The 24,005-nt window shown below is 41.4% G+C and overlaps 1 long non-coding RNA gene across 1 annotated transcript; it reads left to right on the top strand.

Annotated features, from left to right (window-relative positions):
* Positions 1 to 8,764: 8,764 nt before the first annotated feature.
* LOC117945135 lies at positions 8,765 to 23,580 on the top strand. The gene is made up of 3 exons (XR_004656737.1): positions 8,765 to 8,839; positions 20,392 to 20,397; positions 23,570 to 23,580. It is a non-coding gene; the product is annotated as an uncharacterized LOC117945135 (long non-coding RNA).
* The last annotated feature ends 425 nt before the right edge of the window (positions 23,581 to 24,005 follow it).

The following is a 24,005-nucleotide window of genomic DNA, read 5'->3' on the forward strand; positions in this document are numbered from 1 at the left end:
CCCTGGCTCTTATCTAACATGTGTCTGGGTAACAAGGTGCTGTAGAGCCCAGGAGCCCTGGCTCTTATCTAACATGTGATATATATAATATAAAACCAGAGGTGTTTATCAAAGTTGTATTCAACAAAAATCATTCAACAAGTGACAGGTAATTATAACATTTAACCAATATTTGAGATGTGTCAAACACTATTTGACTGAAATGGTTATCAGAAATAATCTCTGAAAAAAAAATAAAAAAAAGACTAAAATGTTTTGACTTAAACTTGACTAAAATGACGAGACTTTTAGTTGACTAAAACTTGACTAACAAAAAAACATGAATGACTAAACATGACTAAAACAAAATAGGACATTTGGCACAAGACTAAGACTCAATTAAAAATAGGTGACAAAATGAACACTAATGCTGACCTTGCGCACATGAAATCTCTTCACTCCGTTTGTCTGCGTCCCTTTCTCTCACCATCACTGTCACCCTACACTTAAAGACAAACCACAGGCCCTGTGGTTAGGTTAACAAAGAATGAACCTATCCTGCTGTGTTTCATAAAGGCCTCATCATAATATGCTCAGTAGTCCTTACTTGTCTAGAACAGCACCAACATGTAAACACTCGGAGCATCAGAAATAGCTGCCTGGGGATCAGCTTCTCTCTCTGCGCTGAGCAATTCTCTATTCTGCCAAAATTCATCCGCCATGCCTTCCTTCTCCTTTAACTAAATCCGTCAGTTCCCTTACAATGTACTGACAGGCCCCCTCATTCAGCATCATTCGATTATCAATTCTCGTTTCGCGAGCCGCCGCTAAGCTCGTTTCTGATTTAGATCCCTGACTACAAACAGCCATAGATCACCTGTCACTTGTCAGGACTCCATGGCAGAAAAGGGCAGAAAAGCGTTGGAGGCTTCGGGCAGTCTGCCAGCAACGGCAGAGAAACAACTTCATTTTATGTGCTGGAATTGGGACTTCTAATAGAGGCGACAGACACCAAATAAGTTCTGCATCTTCACACCGTTCTCAAGAATGTCAGCAGGTGTGGTGTTGCAGACCGCTGGCAGAGTAGTATAATGTGCAAAATGTTGGAAATTCAACCGCTATCGGTTTGCTGCAACTATCTTTTTATTAGCATTTGACAGCCACACATAGGCAGTCATAACTGGAGCGCTAATACTGAGGGAACTGTAGTCTCAGATCTGAGTGCAAGTGTGTGCAATTTTGTCAATCAATAAGTGCAAATTTCACTGATTGCCAGGCTTATGTTTGCCATAAGGAATATCTCACTTATAGGATTAGCTTAGTCATACAAATAAGTAGACATGCAGCGTTATCATCATTAGGACGCACTTAAGGATAAGTAAAACACAGCAAGACCTACTTGTGGTTTCCCATGACTACATAAAAAGCATGAAAAGCCTTCCCTTTGCTCTCTCTACAGTAATGGTGCAATTGAGGTGATGTGAATTCATTTCTGTGGCAGCCTGAGATTGGATTGAAGAGCTTCTTTCACCCCCTGTCACTCATCCACCCTGATGGGCATGTCGCTCCTCTCTGGCCTCTCTTTCTCCTTCCCTTTCCCATTTGACAGACAGCTCCTCTGTTCTATTACCCCCCCCAACTGTAATTTCATGTCAGCTGACAGGAAAAAGACCCATTTACAAATTTAACACTCGATCTTGACACCCAAGCTGCAGCTGTCAAGCGCAGCAAACCTGCAGACAGAGGGATGGGGGGGGATGTTACGCCATCAATTTTCATGAAGCTTAATTGAAACATTTATACAAATCTGAGCCAGCTTGCACTTTACTGAATAAATACTGCTTGTTTTCTGCACTGTGAATAAATGTGTTCACTGCAAACATAAATTTGCAGCAAGCGTCCCGCTGAGAGACGGAGAGACTATTATTGTCTTTCTAAATGAAGTATCTGCTCAGCTTTGTGTACAATCCCACCCCTTATGTGAAAAAGGGTGACCCCCCCCCCCTCTTATTTATTCATCTCTTTACGCCACCCCGTTTTCATTTATTGGCACTGGAGGCAGACAGCAGGATATTGATTGTGTGCTTTCCTCCAGGGTTTTGTGTGAAAAGGAGATCCATCACCTTTCCACAGCCCACCCACATGAAGGCCTCCCTTGGACCAGCCCTGTTCTCCCGGGTGGGCCCTTTAGGATGCACAAAAGCCCTCTCCATGTCTCAAACTGGACCTTTCTACAAACTGAGAAGAAAAAAAAACACAATCCCTAATCCAACGGCCTAATCTCAACCCCAATACGGCTAAAAGCAACATCCACTGTGGAACATGCTTCAATAGGGAATTAGAAAATTGCCGTTTACTTGAAAAGCACTGTGTTATGACTCGTGTGGAGTGTTTGTCAGGTTCGGAATAAGAGACAAGTGGGGGGCAAAGCCAGAGGAAAAACATGTCAACCCCTAATCCATTCCTTCCATTGATATATATGTACGTCGGGTTTAACAGAGATTTAAATAATTCAAAGTGCTTGGAATGCCAAAGCTCCATAATCAGCTTGCAAGCTCAAGGAAGCAGCACTATAGAGTGTACAGTAGCATACAGTGAGACTGATTGCTCAGCCCATGTGCATAATTAAGCAGAGGTGGGGGGTTTGGCTTTTTGGGGCGGGGGAGGGGGGGCTGTTTAATGACAGATCTAAGGTCAGCTCGGTGGTGCCTGAGCAGTCTTTCTACATGGACGAGCCTGTTTACATGAGCGGTTGCATAATGATCTGAGAAGTGTGGATGTGGAGGGGCTGTACTGTGGAGTGTCGTGTCAATACTGTGGTACGCTGTCAGCAAACATGCCGCCCAAAATAAGTATCTCAGACAGGAGTTATGGCTCCATATGGTTTGCATTAGTGGAAACTTTGTCGGCCACACAGATGGAGTTGTTCAAAGCCTAATTAGTCATTAGGACACAGCTTACAGTATTGGTCCCTCCTGCTTTAAGGTTTTAACTTCCTACAGATCACAGTCGCCTGTACACAGCCCAGACCAAACCGCGACCTTCATCGGAGCCACTGAGATCCATTTTGGTGAAGTTTGATCAAAAACATGTGGAAAATACTTTTATTCAAATGTGTTGGTTAGTCTGGCTTGTCCTAAGAACATAACATATCCACCAGGCTAAGCTTTAACAGAAAACAAAGGGAGGGCTGTCTATGGAGCTAGCTTTGCCATTGAGAGCATGCTGCCACGCTGACATTAGCATATAGCTCAAGCACGGCTGTGCATTAGGTACAGGCTCACAGAGCCGCTAGCATAGCTCCAGACTCTTTGTCTTACTGATCTAGCTCAGACACCACACACTGCATTGGATTGGATATATGCTGATGCAACCCCGAGACAGAAAGTCAGTCAGGCAGTCAAACACTAGGCCAGTGTGTGTGTAACCTTATCCTGTGTCCTCCCATTGGCATGTCCCTGTCCTCCCCTCTCAGTGCAGGGACCCAGATGGCATGAGGCAGCAATGACCAGGGCAGAGGCTCGTCTGTCTGACTGACAGCAGCTCAGTGCCGGAGGTTTATCATCAAGCAGCAGCCACGGCAACGACAACATCGCAAGCCTCACGCACGACACACAAATGAGGCAAAATAGCCACTTTCTGTGGTCTGTTGCTGCAAGGGATATGATTGAAAAAATCCCAACACAAAAACACTCATTTAGAGAAAAAAATGGATTTCATTATAATGTAATAAGCCAAATCGGCAGTGAGAAATGTAGCGTTTGCAAAGTCAATATGGCTGTCAGGAGAATAAAGTGTACCTACATTTGTCTTTGTGAGATGTGTGATGTGACAACATCAACAACATTAACTCGCACATCTGGCACAGAGACAGCAGGACCTTAAAAGATAGGCTTGACATATTGTGACAACGTACAAGGAATAATGAACATGAACAGAAACAAGTGGCGAATGAGATTGTAATTTTTCAAATAAAAACGTTTGATCACAAAAAAAACCAAAACATATGCACATGGCATGAGAGCGTGTCCCAGAATCCAAAAGAATAAAATAAAACACACAGATATACGGAGGTAAGACGGGATGGAGGGAAACATAATAAAAACAACAGTAAGAGTGATGTGTGCAAGAGGCGAATGAGATTGTTGTTCTGAAATACCATGCAGCTAAATCGGCTCTTACATCACTCACTGGGTTTTTACTACCGTTTTTTAACAAGCCTGTGCAATGGGAACAAATCATTACGGCCGCGCAATCATCTCACTTGGCACCCAAGCCCAGTAGCAGATTACTTATGTAGCAAATTAGAGTTGCAAGAAGACGTTATGAGGCTTGACATTCCGTTTAAAACAACTTCAACCCATCACTACAAGTACTTTTGAGTATCTGAGGATTGTTGTCATCTTGGTTTCTGTTTACATCATATTGTGCAAAACATTAAAATCTCTGTCTGCATGGAGAATGATACAGCCTTGTGTATGCTAGTACTGAATTACCAACATTTCAATCAGGAGGACATGTTTGCAGATATGCAAATAAGATTTTATTGTACAGCTCAGACAAAATGTCTTTGGGGATTAGACTCCATCGCTATATGAATCTTTTAAAACAGTTGTGCACTCTTGATAAAATATACATTTATTATGATAACAGCTGAATTGATTTAGGAGTGCATAATTTATTAGTTAGGTCTTCATGAAAGAATTTATACTGAGCTACATTTCTGTAATTTGGGGGATGAAGACAGTCAGTACATCTGTGTCTTCCTGTGTTGATAGCTTTACGGCTGTTTATTTTTTTAATCACAAGAGACAAATTATTTGTAGAGTGAAAAGATAAATATGTGCATTGTACATAGGCCTGCAGCATTCAGGGAAAAATATGATTCATGATTTCTTTTGCGAATAAATGATATCAAGATTCTCTGCCACGTTTTTATTTACCTTGACAAAAAACAAAAAGGCAAAAGGGAGAGCCTTGGGAGCACTTTAAAACCTATTTTATAAAGTATGTTTATAACTCTCAGAAGAAAGTAGTAGCATTTGTGATGCAGTCGGCTCGTAAAATTAAATCATAGTAAAAAAAAAGAAAAGAAAAAAAAACATTGCGATTTTTTAACAATTAATCGTGCAGGCCTAGTCGTACACTCACTGCATGGCACATACTATAATTCCTCCAGTTTGTTACTTGTATCACTACATACGACAAATGTTTAGGAATCTGTTTTGATGCAGAGATCCCCGTTCCCAAGAGACGACAGGATGTCTGACGCCACGCCAACAGATGGTGCCGTGCATACGTTGGGGAGTACAACCACAAACATATTCGGAGCTAAAGTGAACAGCATGAAAGCTAAAAATAATTTCATATCACAAAAATGTTTTTCAGAGCCGAGTTGTTCTACAAAGATCTCAGAGACAAAGCTATTTCCGAGGCTGAAGTAATCTCATCGGTTAAGTTGAACTGTAATTGCCAAAGGAAAAGAATCGCAGTGCGAGAATGTCAGACAGCCAAGCTGACCTTTGGAGATCAAGCCACTCTGAAGTGGCTAAGTCCTTCAAGATTGAGTTTCCTGATGAGTAACAAAAGCATTCCTTGTCCACAATCTTTAGTACAGTGGAAGCCATTTGCTATCTGAGAGAACTACAAAAAAAACAACCGGATTGCTACCATTTAAAGAATAAGTCTGGCAATGACTTGATAGGATAAAAACCTGAATTATTGGATTCCTTTGAGCAATGGGTGACATGTTCCTTCATTATAATGAACATGGGAACTGTAGTGTACACTGAGTCAATCTCTCATAAATGTCCTGCTGCCAAAAGTACTCACTAGTAATCTGAGGCTGGAAAAGTCCCCCAAAACAGCACTATTTATACCTGCACGAGTAATGTTTGCTAAAAACTACAGCTCAAACTTAGAAATTATGGATATGTGACCCATTTTGAAATTATACATCTAGAGTTGACATGTTTTATTTTAAATTATTATTATAAGGATCGACTTTAGCTGCTGCCTAGACGACCAGCTAGTCCTCCTGGGGTCCAAAACTACATTAAATCAGACAATATTAAAACATTTCCTAACTCATATAGAAAAGAAAAGAAACACTATCTGCATACTGATTTCATTTTGAGATAAGAGCTACGTTTTAGCTGCGCTAGTCTTTTAATGGGATTTGTTATCAAAAAGAAATATAAAGAATAATGCCAGATTTATCCCTTAATCCCTATTCCTCTGAAAAAATCACTTGTTGGCTCCTCCCACTGAAACTCAACTCCACCAATGCTATTACATCAGTTCTGCCTCTAGAGCAGCTCTGTGCTCAGGAATGTTTGAATAAGTAAAAGTGCAATGTGCAGATGGGCACACAGGCCCTTTGTAGCCCCCTCCCTGAGTTCCATCATTGTGCAATATAATATAAGCCCAGTGTTTGTTGACTGTGTGCGGTACACTGGCACATTACACACTGTTGACTGAGCCGCAGTCACAGACAAAGTCTGGCGAGCTTGTTGTTCTTCAGAGCCTGTGATGATGTCAGCACAGAAGCAGCCAATCAGCTGGCTACTCTCTGTGGCATAACTTCAACCCAAATTAGAGCTCAGACACACAAACAAACATTCCAACTATATAGAATTCACCCAATGAATTCACCCAATTCATCTAGCCACACACAAACTTATGTATAAACACACTCAGGAGAAACCGTTAACACTTACAAGCACTAAGAACACACACACACCAAAAAACACTCTGCCAACAGACAAGTCCCAGCTGTGGGCCCAGAGTAGCGCTCCAGCCGGCACCGCATCAGGCCTGCTACTGACTGACAGGACCTAAGGGCTTTCCTGCCCTACAATAACATATTTTCATAATCATCCTTCCCGCGGCTTGTAATAACCTTTTGGGGGAATTGTGGCTAAATAATGAGGGTAGCAAATGCACCTCAACTCCTCTGCTTGGAGAGCCTGGCTGGCAGACGCCTTGAAGTCGTTAAGTGGAAACACCGGATTAGAAAACAGGCGGCAAGCTGCAGGCAGACCAAACCTCTCATCCTCACTCACTTTAATAAATGTTGAACATAACAACCTTGACATGCTATTCACTGAAAACAGTACTAAACATAACAAAGAAATGTGTCCGGTATGCCCTTATTAGCCACACTCTCCCCTAAAGCGCGCTGGAGGAGAGTCTCTCTCTCTCTCCTTTTCTGTAGCGGCCCAAAATGCCCGATTTTGAGGGAGCTTATAAAGATTAAACTTGCGATGTCTTTTGTAATGAAGTTGTGAAAGACTGAAAATTGCTAAAAAAAAGTTGTGATTTTCTGTTGTTGGTATAATTCTTTAAAAATATTAGGAAACTGAGGGCTGAGTTTTCCTATGGTAACCTTACCAAAAGGATCAGGAATCAAAGGGAAAACTATACTGTGTACACAGCAGAGTAAGTATTAAAATAGAACTGCTAGTCTTGGCACGCAGGACTACAGCTCGACAGGATTTTGGCCAACCCCAATCAGTATTGTGGAAAATGACAGCAAAATGGGAACCAAGGTTTGTTGGAGCTATGTTTGCACATGGAACCTTTTTGAATTGGTGATTCACCTCCTCCCTGCTTTTATTATGGATGAGGTCCTGTTGGGGCTTTCATGACAGCCTCTTTCATCTCCACAGAGTCTGGAGAACTTTGAACTATCCTCTCCCCGTAGCTTTAACACTGCTAACAGTAACAAAAGCACAAGCTTTCTTTGACTGCTGGTAGAGCTCTCGTGGCAGTTTACAGAACATGCTACAGTGTGTGTAAATGTGTGTTCAGCAGGTCTTAATTAATGGAAGCCTCGAGGATCTGTACTGTGTTATGCATGAGTGTAAAATAGATCTATGAATATATTACCCTGTATGTTAAAGGAATGCATTGCGTAGTTGCTGCAAATGCCAAAGCGCGCGCACGCACGCACACACACACACACACACACACACACACACACACACACACACACAAGCTCTTTTATGGGGAAATTTATAGATGACAGAATACAGTCTGCTCTTGAAAAATAGGCAAGTGGAGCTAAGTGCAGCTTTCCAGGGAGCGATTCCTTGAGTCTGTGGTCCTTATGTCGATGGTTGTTAACAGCTCCCTCTACTGCAAAGTCAACATCCAACTTCAGTGTGTGAGTGAAATACCTCCGCTGTCGACATCGTAAGTCTGTCAGAAGAGACTTGACATATGACTCTCCTCGGACCACCTAGGAATTGAACCCCAAATAAGTGCTGATGTTTGCAGTAGAGCTGGGTAGTGCTGCTTCTTTTAGCAATACTCTTGTTCTTCCTCCTCTTCGTTATCACTTCTATCATTGCCCTCATTCCGAATTTTTTTTTTTTTATATATATATATATATATATATATATATATATATATATATATATATATATATATATATATATATATATATATATATATATATATATATATATATATATATATATATATATTCCAACTATGCTGTTTAAATGGCTAATTAAAGGTGAATATTCCACTAATATTCCCAAAGGTTTACTAGCGGTGGCGGACTTGTTGGCCCTTCAAACTCTAGGCTGGTTGGTTTGTGTGCAGTAACCATAGCAACACACAGAGCTGACCATAAGCCCTAAATAGACAAGAGGCCGTAAACTGCGGCAAAACCTCCGATTGAGACGCATATTGCGAATGCGCTGTATACATGTCCAAAGAATGTTTCTAAAACCTGACTAACAATAAAAGGCTTTTTTCCCTGAATATCCAACCAGAATATGCCAATTACGTGACCTGTATCACATTTGGAATGTTGTCATATTTGGAATAATTGTGGAATATTGGTGTGCATGTAAAAGTACTCACTGTCTTTGTCCCACTGTGTGGACACCAGACCAACAGGAGACTTGTCCTTTGCAGCAACAGCTGATGAATCCATAAAGAGGTTACTACCCTACAAAAACCCACCAACATATAAAAGCTCCAGTATTGATTGCACCCTGGTTGGACTCCTCCTTGTTTTCCGCCCACTGGAGCATGCCTGGAATATGAAGTCATGAAAAGCTCTTTGTGCTCATGTTGGAGTGATCACGAATACATGTGTAAGGTTCTCACTCAACCTAAAGGTTCTCCACTCCGCCATTTTCCCTCATCATCTCTGCTCCAAATGTGTATGTAGCAAATGTGTGTTCTATGGTGCCTTTGATTTCTCCAAGTTTCATAAAACTCATAACCCTTATGTTGTCTTCGGGTCAAATTGACCCGTTTTCCTATATCAATGGTGTTTTTACATAACATGTCATACTATAGGACATACTATAGCAAGTGGTTTTGAAATAGTTTTGAGTAAAAGTTGACATATTCCAGTCTGTGATTATCATCAACATCCATTCCTTTAATTTTAGTCTAAATAACTCCTAACTTCTGCTTTCATACTGAAACATTAGATATAATTTCTTATAAATGAGGTTTATTTACCATATAGTCCAAAAATAACTGTAAAACTAAAGTTAATAAGTTAGTGTTACGTAGTGTTAAATGTCAAAAAAGAGACAAAAACTGAAAAAAGTGACAAAAATCTTAAGAAAAAGTTAAAAACATTGATAAAAGCGTCATCAAAAGTATTGATTTCCAGTTTTGAAGGGAAGACGGGAACACAAGGGTTAAACTGTGCATCTAGTCTGCTGTCAGTGGCCTTGTGAGGTCCTGGTTTTTAGGATTATGCACTTTATAGTTCAACCAGTATTGTTTTTGAGAATGGATACAGTATGTTAAGTACTAAAGCTAGTGATAACTGATCAATTTTTCCAATACCAAAACATACTGTATTTTGTAGTCCTGCATCCTTTTTTTCCCTCTGGGAAGGTATGAAAGTCTCTCGACTAACAGGGCCTAATGATGCATGAGGATTCGGGCTTAGGGCATCCCATAATCAGTCCTTGCAGTACTGTTAGTAATTACCCACCAAATATCAAAACAAACTGCATGGAACTCTATCATATTAGAAATCCCCTAACAAGACCAGCATTGGCCAAATTCTTTGCTTTTATTTAGTGTTTATTCATCCTCATCCATTTTGAATTTTTAAAAATCCAGGTCAGAAAAATTCAATTTCCAATGTAAACAAACTGTTTTATGAATTACTTAAAAAGGGACTCAAAGTTCACAAATTCTGCAGCGTGTGAGGACAAGCATCAATTAATGATGAGAATCTGTAAGACATTCTGCGGTTTTTAAAATAAATGTGTATTTTCCAAGACTGTTTCAAACCCCATAAAAAAAACATAATTCAATTTTGAATATATGTCCTCTGAACATTCCAATCAACCATTGTAATCTTGTCTTTTCCCATCATTTCAGACTAGCCTGAGTCGCTCTCGTTTGTGATGGTCCAACCAGCCTTATGAATGATTCCTCCTTAAATGGCAGATGTCCTCACTAAGAAATGCCAGTTAATTCTGTCTTTGTGTCAGAAAAAAAAAAGACTCATCATGGCTGGATTGTGGATCACTTCCACCAACACAGTGAAATCTTCCCAGTGGCCTACAGTGGCAGCAACAACCCCCTCTACACTTCTTTCATTCCTTCCTCCCTCTCCTCTCCCCTCTGCAGTCTCTGTGGTCTGTTTAATAAGCTCACTCGGAGCTGTGTTTAAGCTCATTAACCTTTGTGGGTGGTGAGTCCCACAGAGAGGGAAAGCCATTGATACACAGGCACCGATATAAAAGAGCGAGGGTTTATATAAAGAGGGAGTTTTTTTTCACTCTTCAAACACACAGGGACTTAACATTCTGCAAATTATACTTAATACTTAAAGGTTTAGGAATAGGCAGACATAAATTCATCAGAGCTCTGAAATGCCAAGAATTAAACTGCTGCATAATTCGTTGAGTAAAGAAAGAGTTTCAAACTGCTTGATTTGTAATGGAAACTGAGACCAGATAACTGTCTTAGTTCTGCTTGCTTTACACAAACCTGGATTCCCCTTACATTTACTCTTAGGGTTTAACTCCCTTGAAAATGCAAGCTTAAATAAATTGTGATTATTGAATGTGCATCTTCTAATGCAAATGCATTAATACATCTGATCGAGGCCAAAGCCTCATCTCCCAGGCAATAAGTCGGCCTCACGTCATGATCCATGTAGAAGGAAGGGAACTAAGGAGCAGCATTGTTTATGTGCTGCAGTGTTGAGCTAGTTGGTCCTGGTATAGCAAGGACAAATGTAAAAGCAGACTGCCGCGTCACTTACATACATTTTTAACAGCCTTTTCTCTACAACTAGCTGCGTTTGCTAAAAGTAACTTTCCTGGAGATGGGCTGGGGTTGCTGGAGTGTAAACTTCCCAAATCCAGTAAAATGCAAGACAGAGCCCATAAACTCTGACAGCATTCAAGAGTGGCTTCCATGCAGTGGGGAAATACAACCAGTGATCTCACATTACCAGACCTATCTGTAGATTTGGTCAGACTACACAGCGCATTCTCATGAACGGATTCGTAGAATATCGTATGAAAAGTTATGCATACTAAAACGTATGATATCATGTGAAAACATGGAGACCACCGGCCGGTCACATGACATCGGCTACGGAGCTCCTTGCTACAGAGCGGCAGTTGCTAGCCGTTTGAAGCTGCTACAGAGCTTCGTGACCCGGCTACAGACCTCCATCCCAGCTTGTCGTATCAGCGGCAGTTAGTGGATGTGTTTAGCCGCTACAAAGCTCTGCAACACCGGCCGCAGTGCACCGCATGGTGCTCTGTCAGCACCATGTATGTGCCATTTCTGAGTATGTAAGGCGGGGCGGGGGTGCAACGGCAAAGGTGAAGAGTGGGGATGTGGTCTTGACCATCTGCCACCTTTGTCATTTGTTACATTTGTCATCTACTGAAGACATTATCTTTTACAAAGTATTTTGGATGAATATTAAGAAACTTTGCCACACACACATACACAAAAGGTATTCACTACAGCACTGGACTGTTTCCAGTCAAATCTTGAAGTAGCAGGAAGTAGGCAGGAGAAGTGAGAATGGTGTCAATCCCAGAGTGCAATATCCTCATATTTGGTCAAAAATGTGAAGTGGTCTGTAAGCCGTCAGACAGCCTTCATCTGTCAGTGTGAACGAGAGAGGATTTCCTTAGCTTCAGGAGGTGAAAACCACGAGTCACATCCTCAAAAATAACACTAGGTACAAGTCGAGATTCTCCAGTAGGCCTTCTGTTCTACAGCCTCAGATCACACAGTGTTTTGATGCACAGACATCTTGTACATGTTGCTTTCACCTCATATTTCTCCACATTTTGTTAACTCCTAGTGACTTTGATCAAACACATTCATACGGATACTTCCACTCACAGATAAGACACTAGTAGTAAAAAGTGTGTGAACTGCAGACAGAATGCTCCCTTATGTTGTCTGTTTTGGAGCCTCATAACTTCCTCCCACCACACCAGACAAAGTAAAAAACGGAACTTCTTTAACTTCTGAACATTGACCTCTAATGAAACATCTTTTCTCAAAATGTATTCACTCTTCAGTATTCATGTTCTTACTTGATTTGAGTTTGGTGAGCACGGGCATGATTGGTAAATTTGGAATCAAAATCAAAAGTTACGTCCTTTATTGCAGCTTCTTTGAAGTCATTTTTCCTATTCTTCATGCCCCTGTCATATCAAATTAGAAAGGATTAAAACATTATTGTTTGATTGTCATTGTGAGGTAAATAAATGGCAGACAAATAACACAGGCTGACAATCCTGTGGAAAAAAAGATCCCTTCTGTCACTCTCCATACTCTCCCGCGGGACTTGTGGTTTAATGCGTACATGTTTCTTCAAGAAAGCCTGGTTGTTTCCATCCCTCGCTCTCTTTCTGATTGTCTTTTACAACCACTGCTCCCCGGGGAGGAAGCCGTCATATTGTTTCTCCTTCCAGCAGATGCTCTCCTCCTGCCGTAATCTGTCTGCTGCTGAGCCAATATTATGAGGCGCTGATTTTACAGGGGGTGGGGGGAGTGAGATGGGGTAGCATATGCACATCTTCACAGCTCAGTTCACTTATTCTGTGGCAGAAAAGGTTAAGAGCTAGTGAGACTGGAGAAGAGAGGATTAGTGCTGTGAGAATGGCTTTTTATTACTGTTAAGGTCACCGCCATATTTAAAATCCATGAGAGAGCAGCGTCAGTGGATATGCGGCCAGATGGGAGAGCACGCCTCAGCCCTCAGCTCCATACTGCAGAATCAGCTCTGACTTTGATTTCATTAAAGAGACACTGGGAGGCTTCTTATGAATACGAGATAACCACAACAATGGTATCAGCAATCGCTGGATTCAAAGTGTATCCACATGGAGAGGAGCAAAGAGCCTGTTTGTGCCATGTGATATAATGGTCTGAAAAGGATTACATCACCGTTTGGGATGTAGGTGGGGGGGCCTGGAGAGAGAAGACTTGGACTGCCACCTGGTGTCCGTCTCACTAACTACACCCTCCTCTGGTCTGAAACCACCAGAGTTGAAACAAAGCTCCCTGTGGGTGCTGCTGAATGAGAACATTTGTTCTCCCAGTCGTGCTGCATGAATTACCAGCGGCACCACTCCTCTATGCTAGATGAAACAGGAAAGTGTCCGTACACAGGGGGAAGAATGGCAGCCATAGTTTTCCATACGAGAGCATGGTAAATGGTGCTTGCACGGCGCCCATACATCCTGGCTGGAGTGTTGCCATTTCCAAGATGCCATTAGACAGCTGCGTGGTATTTGCAGCGCTGCAGCGAATGACGAGGCACAGGGCTGCGTTTAGTGCTCGTCATTACGTAGGGATTAGGACTCCTCTTTCACGTCAACGCATCACTGAAGAGCCTGCAGTGTGCAGCCATGAGGGAGCCATCGGGCCTCTTCTGGCAATGAGACGCCAACATGTTTTCACATATTTCCCGCAAAGCGAGCGTGTTTGTTTGCAGCCAAATCAGGAGCAAATCTCAGAAGAGCCTCTTAATGGCACTTATAAACTAATAGCAAAATGGCTTAAAAGCCTTAACTGCTACCTCAGTGTGAGTCTGCGAGAGGCACTCTGCTATGGCAGCATGAAGCCTGTCTCTCTCCTACCTACTAATCATTTGGTTCCTGAGGCAATTCACATTTTCATTACCACCTTTCAAAGAAGCAAAGTTGCATAAGCAACCAATTACATGTCATTATTCAGATCCTTATGCTGCATTAGTGAGGTGAAAACCACATGTGATTTAACATGAACTTATGTCTTGTTGGGCGAGAAACACTTGGTAAGCTTCCAGGGGCATCGCTCTTTATGTCAATCTAAATAGTCTTTCTGTACTGAGCTTAGTGCTTGGCTGAGCTTGTTACAGGGCACATGCAATACATTTTTACAAAACTGAGCAGACTTCACGCATCTACTTTGACAGGTTCTCCCAGCTGGTCCAGTGACTACTTTGGCATCTTCAGAGAACCCCCACTAACCTGTAGAGCCGAGTGTTATAGGTGATGGGCAAAACTTTAAAAAGCTTACTTAATCCTGATGGTATTGAATCATGCAGACGATGGTTTTATTTGCCCAGGATTGGAAATATTCAGTTCTGATACTTTAGCAGCCTCCTCAATATTGGAGCCAAAAAGAGTTTGGTCTTTGCAATGACAGATATTAACAATTATATGAAAATAAGTTAACAGCAACAGGTCTTTCCACAAACAGGGTTTTGGTAACTTTGGATAATCCTAAAACTCACTGTTAAGTTAACATGAACTACTTTTACCTTAGAAATAGTCCTTTGACTGGAAGGTTGGTGGATGATCTAGAGAAACTGTGACACTTATTCTGGAAGAAGCTTCTGTTAATATTTTTTTATAAAAAGGCAATTTTTCAATGCTGTGGGCACCACAAAACTCTTTTCCCATTTATTAAAAGATGAGATAAGAAGATGATAAGATACCACTTTTTTGATCCCCGGAGGGAAGGGCACGTTACAGCAGCACAAGAGACAAGAGGTAAGGAAAACACAAAGAGGTAATAGAAGTATTAAAATGGAGGCAGACATTTTACAAAGGATTTCTCCAACAATTGTAAGTTGAAATATGGTTGTTTTTTTTAATAGTTTGGTTGTACTGACCCAATAGAATGAAAACACATTTGGGGTGCAGCACTGAAGCTGCAACATTACTTTGACCAGAACCATTTTATATTGAGACCACAGCCCTGCTCTGAACCCTGTCTGAAATGTAAAAGCAAAACTTGTCTCTTGAAAACACGAGTGATTTTCAAGTGATTTTCATCACTTTTATATTTTTTTCAAAAGCCTCTGGTTGTGAGATCCCAGCAGCAGCATTTAACTATGTCGTCCTGGACCTGGCAGACTGCTCGCTCTCACAGAAAATGTAGCAGAACTAACAACTCCAAATATTAGTTCAATCATTCACAGCGGCTAACTGCCAGCTCTGCACTCCACAGGCGGAGATATTTCATCCTTGCTTTGTGATTTCACAGCCACCTCGCAAATAATGCTTATGATCTCATTTCAGTTGCTAATGTATTCCTGTTTTTGCGACTCGCTTTGTTCTCGGGGGTGCCAAGTCTTTAGTGTGCCAAAGTAATGATTTCTGAAAAGTGGTGTTTACAGGGTTGAATGGGAGCACCCAAAGCTGAATGCAAATTTAATTAGGTTTTCAATCTCAGCTGGTCATTTCTGCCCCTTTTTCAGCCTGGACATCCCAATAAGGACAACTGCCTAGCAATTCATGTTTTACAACAAACATGGCCAACAATTAAGAAAATCATTTCTGCACTACACATCCTGTTCAGCTGAATTTGTTGTCGAGTGTGGAATAGTGGGGACTAGTGGCTTCATTCCTTTACAGCCTCTTGTAATGGATCTGTATCTACATACACTCAAGACATTATGGATTTATTGTGTAAAGCTCACAGAATCAAGATTTTGGACATGAAAGAGAGAATCCTATTTCAATAGAGCAAGGAGAGATTAAATGTGGAGGTCATTTGCTTAGATAAACTGTATTTAAATGTGCTTTGGTTAGAAAACCAAATCAACTAGCTAGAGCACAGAGACAAGTTCAAAGGGGAACACGCAGTCAGAGCATGAAGTGGACAACGCTAAAATTGTTATTCAGGTCAAGTACTGTACTATGCTACTAAATGAGCACATTTTAATAGCACAGGATCCCCGTGGCAACAAACTCCATTCAGATTCCATACACGGGTGTTCAGTTACTGACCTTGACGAGTGTTGTTTAAACAAATTGAAATTAAACGGCAAAAAGGAAGAAAATCATTCCCTGGTTTAATTTACCTTCATGAAGAAGACAGATCACACTGGGAGAATATTACTTTGCCCACAACTGAGATAAGGAACATTATTCCACGGACGGGACTGCTTACACATTCAGAGCATGGTCACGCCCAAGGGCCCGGCCTGATGGGTTAGCATTAATGAAGCAGGGTTCAAATGTATTTAACTATTCTCAAGACAGGGTCAGCGTGAAGTGGACACCAGGTTGCAGGAATAGATCAGAATGTGTGAAACTAGTAAAAGTGTTGTTTTAAAGGTAACCCTGTCTCACAGAAATAGATCAACGGACCGGTGCAGGACAATAACACTGTAAAAAAACAGTTATTCTGATGGTCATGGGTCACTTGTGTATAGACATCCGTGTATGTACAGAGGCGGCTCACTGTGTCATAAAACTTTGTTTGAAGTCTGTTTGAATAAAGCTGCAAATGATCTGAACTCTTTGGACTCGTCATCTTTGAAGTCTCCATCATCATTTCCTGATTTCAACCCCGATATGACGGCCTGTGGAACAAGGAAGAAAAACAACATCTCCCATCTGTGAACTAGTGGAAAATGTTCACTGGAGTGTTATGATTTGTAGTCTTTGGGTTTTAATGGCCATAAAAGTTTCTGTAATGGAGCTGGTTGGGTAGCGGCACAGCAGTGGAGGGGCAGCATCTCCAGAGCTGGCAGTAAAAGCCTGGGTCCCAAGGGTCTTCTATATGTCAACCAGCTCCTCATCTCCTCGCCCCGCTGCCGCACACACAGGCCAACCTTTTGAAATGTCAGCGCGATAAAACCCGATGGATTCAATGTGCTGGACCTGGTGGTGTCAAACGCCATTAGTTTTAATCCTATTTGCGGTGAAATTGCTCTTGAAAAGGTAAAGGGATCTATAACTGTCTGTGGCCCTGGGCGAGGCCATTGTAAATGTCTCTGTGTCCTGATGACTCCCCTCCGTGGGTTTATAGGGTTGGAATGAGAATGTCTACATGCTGTGTGGAGACGTTGTGTCCCAGAGAACTCTTGGCTAAGTAATGGAGCTGTAGTGGATTGTGGGAGGCCATGCATCCCACTACACAGTGGTGTTTCAGTCGAAAAGAGCTGTCCTTTCCACTCTGCCGCGCCCCGTCTGCGAGGGCCAGCGGAGCACAGAGATTCATTGGTACTGTGATGACTCTATATGCTCAGCTTTGCCGTGGCCCCTTCAAGCTCAAATTGCTGCTGTTCAATCCTCTTTGCTCCATGACAGAGATGTGCAGAGGAATAAGAGCAACGTTGTGCAATGGCAAATGTTCACTATGGGAGAACCGAATTAAATGAATGCAATACAAGGGAAAATATAAGGTGCAATAAAATAGTAAAATACAACAGAATACAAAAGCATAGAAAGGTTGTGGCATTTACAAATACTGTAATGAAATGGGATTTTCAGATTTCTACCACATTTCCTGTAGGCAGAACTGTCCTAGAGGCAAAAATAATCTCATGGGTTCAATTAATCTAATGTTCTGTTTTAGTTGCATTTGACTGAGACAATAAAAAAAGACAAAAGTTTGAAGTTAGCCTGCTAATCTAAAAGTACAAATGCTGATGAAAACTGTTATATTACAGTACAACCAACGTATGAGAAACTCCAATCTGCAACTGAAAGTTCTTAAAGTATCACCCTGTATTTCCTTTTAAGGAGGCACACGGATTATAATTATAGATTGGGGACAAAATGTACTCAACACACTGGCCACCCGTTGATGCCGCTGTCGCCTCCACGTCACCCAGATTGTTGGTCTGATTGGTTGAAGGTACTGAGCATGTGTGTGTAATTCAGGCCGGTGTGTAATGTGTGTACTAAGAACAGAGTGTAAAGTGTTATTTCCCCTTGTGGGACTAATAAAGGATAAATTATTATTATTAGAAAAGATTATCCAGCTCACTTAGATGGATTAGCAGTGCGGTATCTAGTCCCTACTTAGGTCTTAATCATTATAAAAATCACGATTTTTATTCACCCTGTTCACGATTTAATTTTGAAATAACTTTTTTTAATGACTTCAAATCGGAGTTGAATCCGAGCTGACTGCATCACAAACACTACTTTCTTCTGTGAGTTTGAACAGACTGTATCAAATAGGTTTTAAAGTGATCCCAATGCTCTCCCTTCTCTTCACTGAAGCCTCTATGTCTCAGGCTGTGGTGATGACCAATGTGCTATAAGTGCCAAAAGAAAATCTATATTTGGAACTGCTAATTTGTTTTGTTATGGTTCATGTGTGCAATAAACATTACACTTGGTGAGAAAAAGAATCATGGCAGAGCATCGTGATATATATTCTAAGCTAAAAAAATTGTGATTCACATTTGTCGTGTAGGCCTAGTTCCTATGCAGCAGCAACAAACTGTATGTCTGAGCCACTTCCTCTCTGAGACAGACAGTATAACCAGTGAGAGGAAGCTGGGAGCTGCTTTCCACTTCCTGATTCTATGACGAATGCGGTTTCCGGTGTGAGACTGCCACTGCGGCTGTATGACTGTTAAGGATAACAATAGTCTGCATAGAAAAAAATGCATACTGGTGAGTAGAATGCACAATAAAAAAAGAAGGTATTCAAACTAAGTGTCTATGCACATCAAATGGGTGCAACATGTGTACCCTAAGATGGGGATACTATGTCTGGCTAATGGGGTCCTGACCAATGCGCTCCGTACTACGGTTGGCTTGTGAGGCTGCAGATCAAGTTACTTAGAAGATTTCCAAGTAGGTTTCTTTAAATAAAAGCCTTGTATAAATACTTTAAATGCAAAAGGTAAAATGTGTGTGCTGGAAATGTAGAACAGTTTTGGGTTCCATGCTTCAGCTCCCTTTTCAGCATACCCACTGATTTGGCTGTGACCGTTGTCGCCCCTGCTGCTGAACACTACCCAAACTCAAGGAGGACCGCAGCTGCTGACTACATTGTGCGCCCAACCTCATCATGCCAGCCAATCATGAGTGGCCTCTTGTTTGTGTTTCCGTGCCATCTCTCTGCAGTCACGATTGCATTTAAACAGAGGCAAAGTAGCGTCAGGAAGAACAAGTCGAGCATGTCTCTCTCTCCCTGATCTCCTATAAAGTCCTGTTACACTGCACAGATGCTGCCCAGCCGCTTAGGCTTCCAGGAAATCATGACCGACTGGGAAGAAAACATCCTGTGGCTGTGGCTGAGCCGCTCCCTGTGTTTGTGTGGTTGCCAATGCTATGTATACATGTGTCCCTGTGTGTTAGCAGCAGAGGCTAATAAAACATGAAGCGTGGATGTGAGGACACACCGCAGTTACAGGCCACAAGAGTATACTGCAATGTCAAAGTAATGTCACCAAACCCCTCTAATTTAAAAGATCAAGAGAAGGCCTCTGAACACCAGCCGGCCCCTCTGCAGCCTTGTGTCACTGCCGAGGGTTTCCAGGTTTTTGGACTCTGATGAGATTCTGTGTAAGCGGGCTCTTGTGGCAGGCATGAATGTATAGTAGAGGGTGACACCGGAATCAATTGTTGCTCCCATCCAAACCCCACGAAAATACTCCAGTCATACCCCGATCACGTGACTGCCCCCCTGTCCTGCAAAATCCAGAGAGAAAAGCACACTGCTCGCAGGCTCGTGCACTACCCGGCAGAAAAGAGAGAAAGAAAAAGAGACGTTGTCCATTGCTTTCTGGAGGATAAAAAGGCAGTTGATATGTGACCTGTGAATTTGGTAAATCACTGAGGTTACCTTGGAGATTTAGGCTACACTACACCTGCAGACCCAGGTAACATGCACTACCTGCAGGCCTCGGTAACATGTATCACCTGCAGGTCTAGGTAACATGCATTACCTTACCTGCAGGTCTAGGTAACATGCATTACCTTCAGGTCTATCTAATTTCATTACGTAATTCCTAACAGAGATCTTCTCACACTCCAAACACACATTTCTCCGTGCTGCTCCCATTGATTTCTATGCTATATTCCTTTCACGTTACCAACAGTGAAATTGACTCCTGTACCGCAGCAATACCCTGACCTGCGGGAGTCCTGAAAAAATGTCACTCTCTTATGTACAGCCAGCCCACAAAATGCACAAAAGGGAATTGTACCATCTCAAAATGTTAATGTAGACCTGTGGTAGCACACGCACAACACAGCAAAAGCTTGACAAAAAGCAGATGAAGTCGGCAGCTACAACCCAGGATGAGCCCAGCCATATTAGCATTGCAGGCGAGAGAGCCATAACTGGACCTCTCCCGAAAGCTAAATGAAATATCCTCACCTCACTGGCATGTAAATCATCTTTTCTTTCCCAGTGAATTACACAAATAACTATTTGATGTAACACAAAGAAGAATGCACAGCTTCACAAACCTAATCTTATATAAACATTTGACATTCAGATTGCAGTGTCAAACTTAACATCAGACATACAGGCAGATCGTGCCACCATTGTACATGACACTGAATAATACATTTCTGCTGCTGTAGGCTTAGTTGTGGGTGGAATGAGCAGGGGCTGCGTGGACTTAGAGGTGGTATATTGGGGTTGCAGCAGATCCTTCCAGGGCAATTTAATGATGCTGAATAAAAATAAAAATAAACTTTCTTCAATAACCTTGTAGTCGGGAGAGATAATTTACTCAGCGTCTATGATTTGCTAGTTTTGTTTTAAAAACTTATCATTTGGTGATTCTATTAAACTCAGCTCCAGCTGTTGGAATTCAACTTATGTGGAATTGATGGGACTGTGAAGCTCAATGAGCACATCAGCATTAAGATTTGTTTTTCTTGGTCTGGGGCCGCACAAAATAAAAGAACCCATTTTATGCGAGTATGGAATGGTTTATGATCACATGAATAGAATCTGAATGTTTTGTTTAGTATTCACTTAATATAGGTATCATTATCCTTTGATCTTTTGTACTTTAGTAAAGATCAAATTGAGTGTGCAGCCGGCATTTTATGCATGTACTGAAGACCAACGAAAGAGCCCTTATGTCACAGATAAGGCTTATTTAAAGAAAAAGAAAAAGAAGTCAAATCTTACTTAATGTTGTGGGAATACTAAATCTAGCACCGCAACTAACATTTGATTTAGTTATCAATTAATCCAACAATTACTTTGTTGATGATCGTTTGGTATGCAAAAATGACAGAAGATTCTGACAATGCTGATAACAATTCCCTTAAGTCTAAAGTGATGTCTTCAAATGTCTCATTTTGTCCAACCATGAAGAATGACTTAAATAACATATTGTTTATCCAAAAAATTGCCAAACTTTGTTTCTGTCATCATCATCATCATCAATGTCATCAATCTTAGCTCCCAAAAAAAGAAATCAGTTTTTAGAGCAAACAAGTATCAGTCTACAAAGTCAATAGAGGCCTTGCTAAAGAGAATTCGGCAGGTGAGATGGAACCACACAGAAAACCCCCTCAGCTGGCTGGGTTCCCACAGCTATAAATCCATTATTAAATCCATTGAATGAATATACCTGACTGATACATTAGTTCAGTTAAATTGCACTCCTTGTTGACGGCGGAACAAGTCAACCATTTTTAACAAAACACTGACCTCAAGTGGTAGTTTGGTTACACAACTTTGACGGCACTACTGCTCTCACTGCAGGAGCTGTTGTGGCAGCTCTGTTTGACACATTAAAAAAGAAAAATCTGTTTATGATGCACCATCTCATTTTTAGGGGGTTCCTCAGACACTAAAACGCATTAAATCCATTCTCACCTTTAACATTTCATCCTGGGACAACCTCCTCACCCCAAACACAACATAACCCACCACTGCAGTAAGATCACCAGTTCACCTGAGCCCCCCCTTATCTAAACTGTGCAAATGCTCTGTGATGAGGAAAGCCACCGTGTCACAGAGCTCCACTGAACACGGAAGTACATTAGAGGTCAAATCATAAATACACTTATTGTTATGAGCCTTGGTAGCAAAATGGACAGTACTGCTGTCACTATAGCAGTATTGCTCCCTATATGTGCTTAGTTCCAATCAAACGTAATTCTGACTAGTGACTGATATTGCTATAATACTGATATGGTTACAAATTATTAGATGAGAGACCATCAAAAGACAAGAGATAAAACAAAACTCTCCAATTGGGATCAGATGTTCCTTAGATCTGGGAAAACAGCAGTCTAAAAGCATTTGACAATTCTATTCCTTTAATTTCTTTGGTTTTCTACTGCAGCATTTCAAATGACACATTGGCCCCATTTTATAGGGCTGCAGCTCTAGACACAATATGGATGTAAATTATATCAAATTAGAGCTGGAAGTGGGTAATTTGCCCTCATTCCTCACAGAGAAAGTAACATATTTCTGGTAATTTTTGCCTCAATCTTAGGTCTCCGTTATGCTGTAAACCGGAAAACTGCTGTAGAAGATTAAAAGGCAACTGTTCTGAATATACTGAAGGAACCCACTCCTGCCTACCTGGAGCAGATGACCAATCACAGAAGGCCTTTTAGAGTTGCGTAACACTTGGCCGAGAGTAGAAAAAAACTGTTGAAACTGGAGCGTTCAAAACAGTTGGATATCTGAATGTTTTAGCTCAAGGGGATTTCTCTAAAATAAGTTTACCTCATTATTTGGTCACCTTTAACATGAAAATTCTTGCTAAATCAAAGTGGATAATACTTAGGTCACATCTCATCTGTATGCCCAGGTGAAAGTAAGGCTGTGGGTGACTAAACTGACTAAATGTCTTATACAAAGACAGTTATTTCCCCTCTGCCCGCAGAAATGTCACTGATGAAAGCAGGTTTTAAAGGTAAGGGATGTTAACAGCATACAAAAGCACACAAAAATAAGAAAAAAAATGTCAGGCAGGGTCAGCAGGGGGCAGCATCTATCCATGCTGTGTAACAGTCATCCTAACATCAGCAGCTTCACTGTTCTCTGCGGCTGTATGAGATCTATCATCATGCAGCAACAGGCAGACTGCTGAGCATGGCTGCCTGCAGCCGCTGTCTGAAATATTGCATTAAAACATGGGCTCCACATGAATGACCTTACAAGATATGGCTGGAAAAATCTGGATTTCTTGATAGCTGAGACATTACATTTAACCGGTAGTGAGCATGGAAGGAAGGTCAGCAACAAAAAAAATACTGATACAGGATCGATTCAGTTCTCATTTCTCAATAAGACGCTAGTTGTATTTTTGATTGTTGAATGTGCCAGGTGGAGCTTAAGAGAAGCCCTTGAATGCAGCGTGTGACAGCTAAAGGGCTTTAACACGCGTCAGGTTGCATGTGATCGTCCTATGTCTCATCTCCGCCTCCCTTCTGCTTCTCACTATAAAAAGCCCCAATATGATTATGTGCACAATTGATGAGTGGAACCATTTCCACTCTGTCTTCATTAGTGGCTAATTAAAAAGACACCTATAATACTAGTGAGGTTATTCTGTGGCCCCAAAAGAAAGGAGAAGTTTAGCTTAGGGGAGGCTGGGGGGAGTGCTCCATGTAAAACAGTGCTACAAAAGGATGGAAAAAATACCATAATATTCAGGACTAAATCATGTATGCATAGAGGTTAAAATACGCAGTATTGTACAAGATTTCTTTGTTATTTCTTACTTAGATGCCTATGTATATAAAGCTACACTATCCTGTTTGAAGACACTTGATTTAAAAACCAATAGCTCATTAACCTTTAACCAACAAGCGGACTACTCCCAA

The sequence above is a fragment of the Etheostoma cragini genome, chromosome 5 (assembly GCF_013103735.1).
Source record: "Etheostoma cragini isolate CJK2018 chromosome 5, CSU_Ecrag_1.0, whole genome shotgun sequence".
Lineage (NCBI taxonomy): Eukaryota > Metazoa > Chordata > Actinopteri > Perciformes > Percidae > Etheostoma > Etheostoma cragini.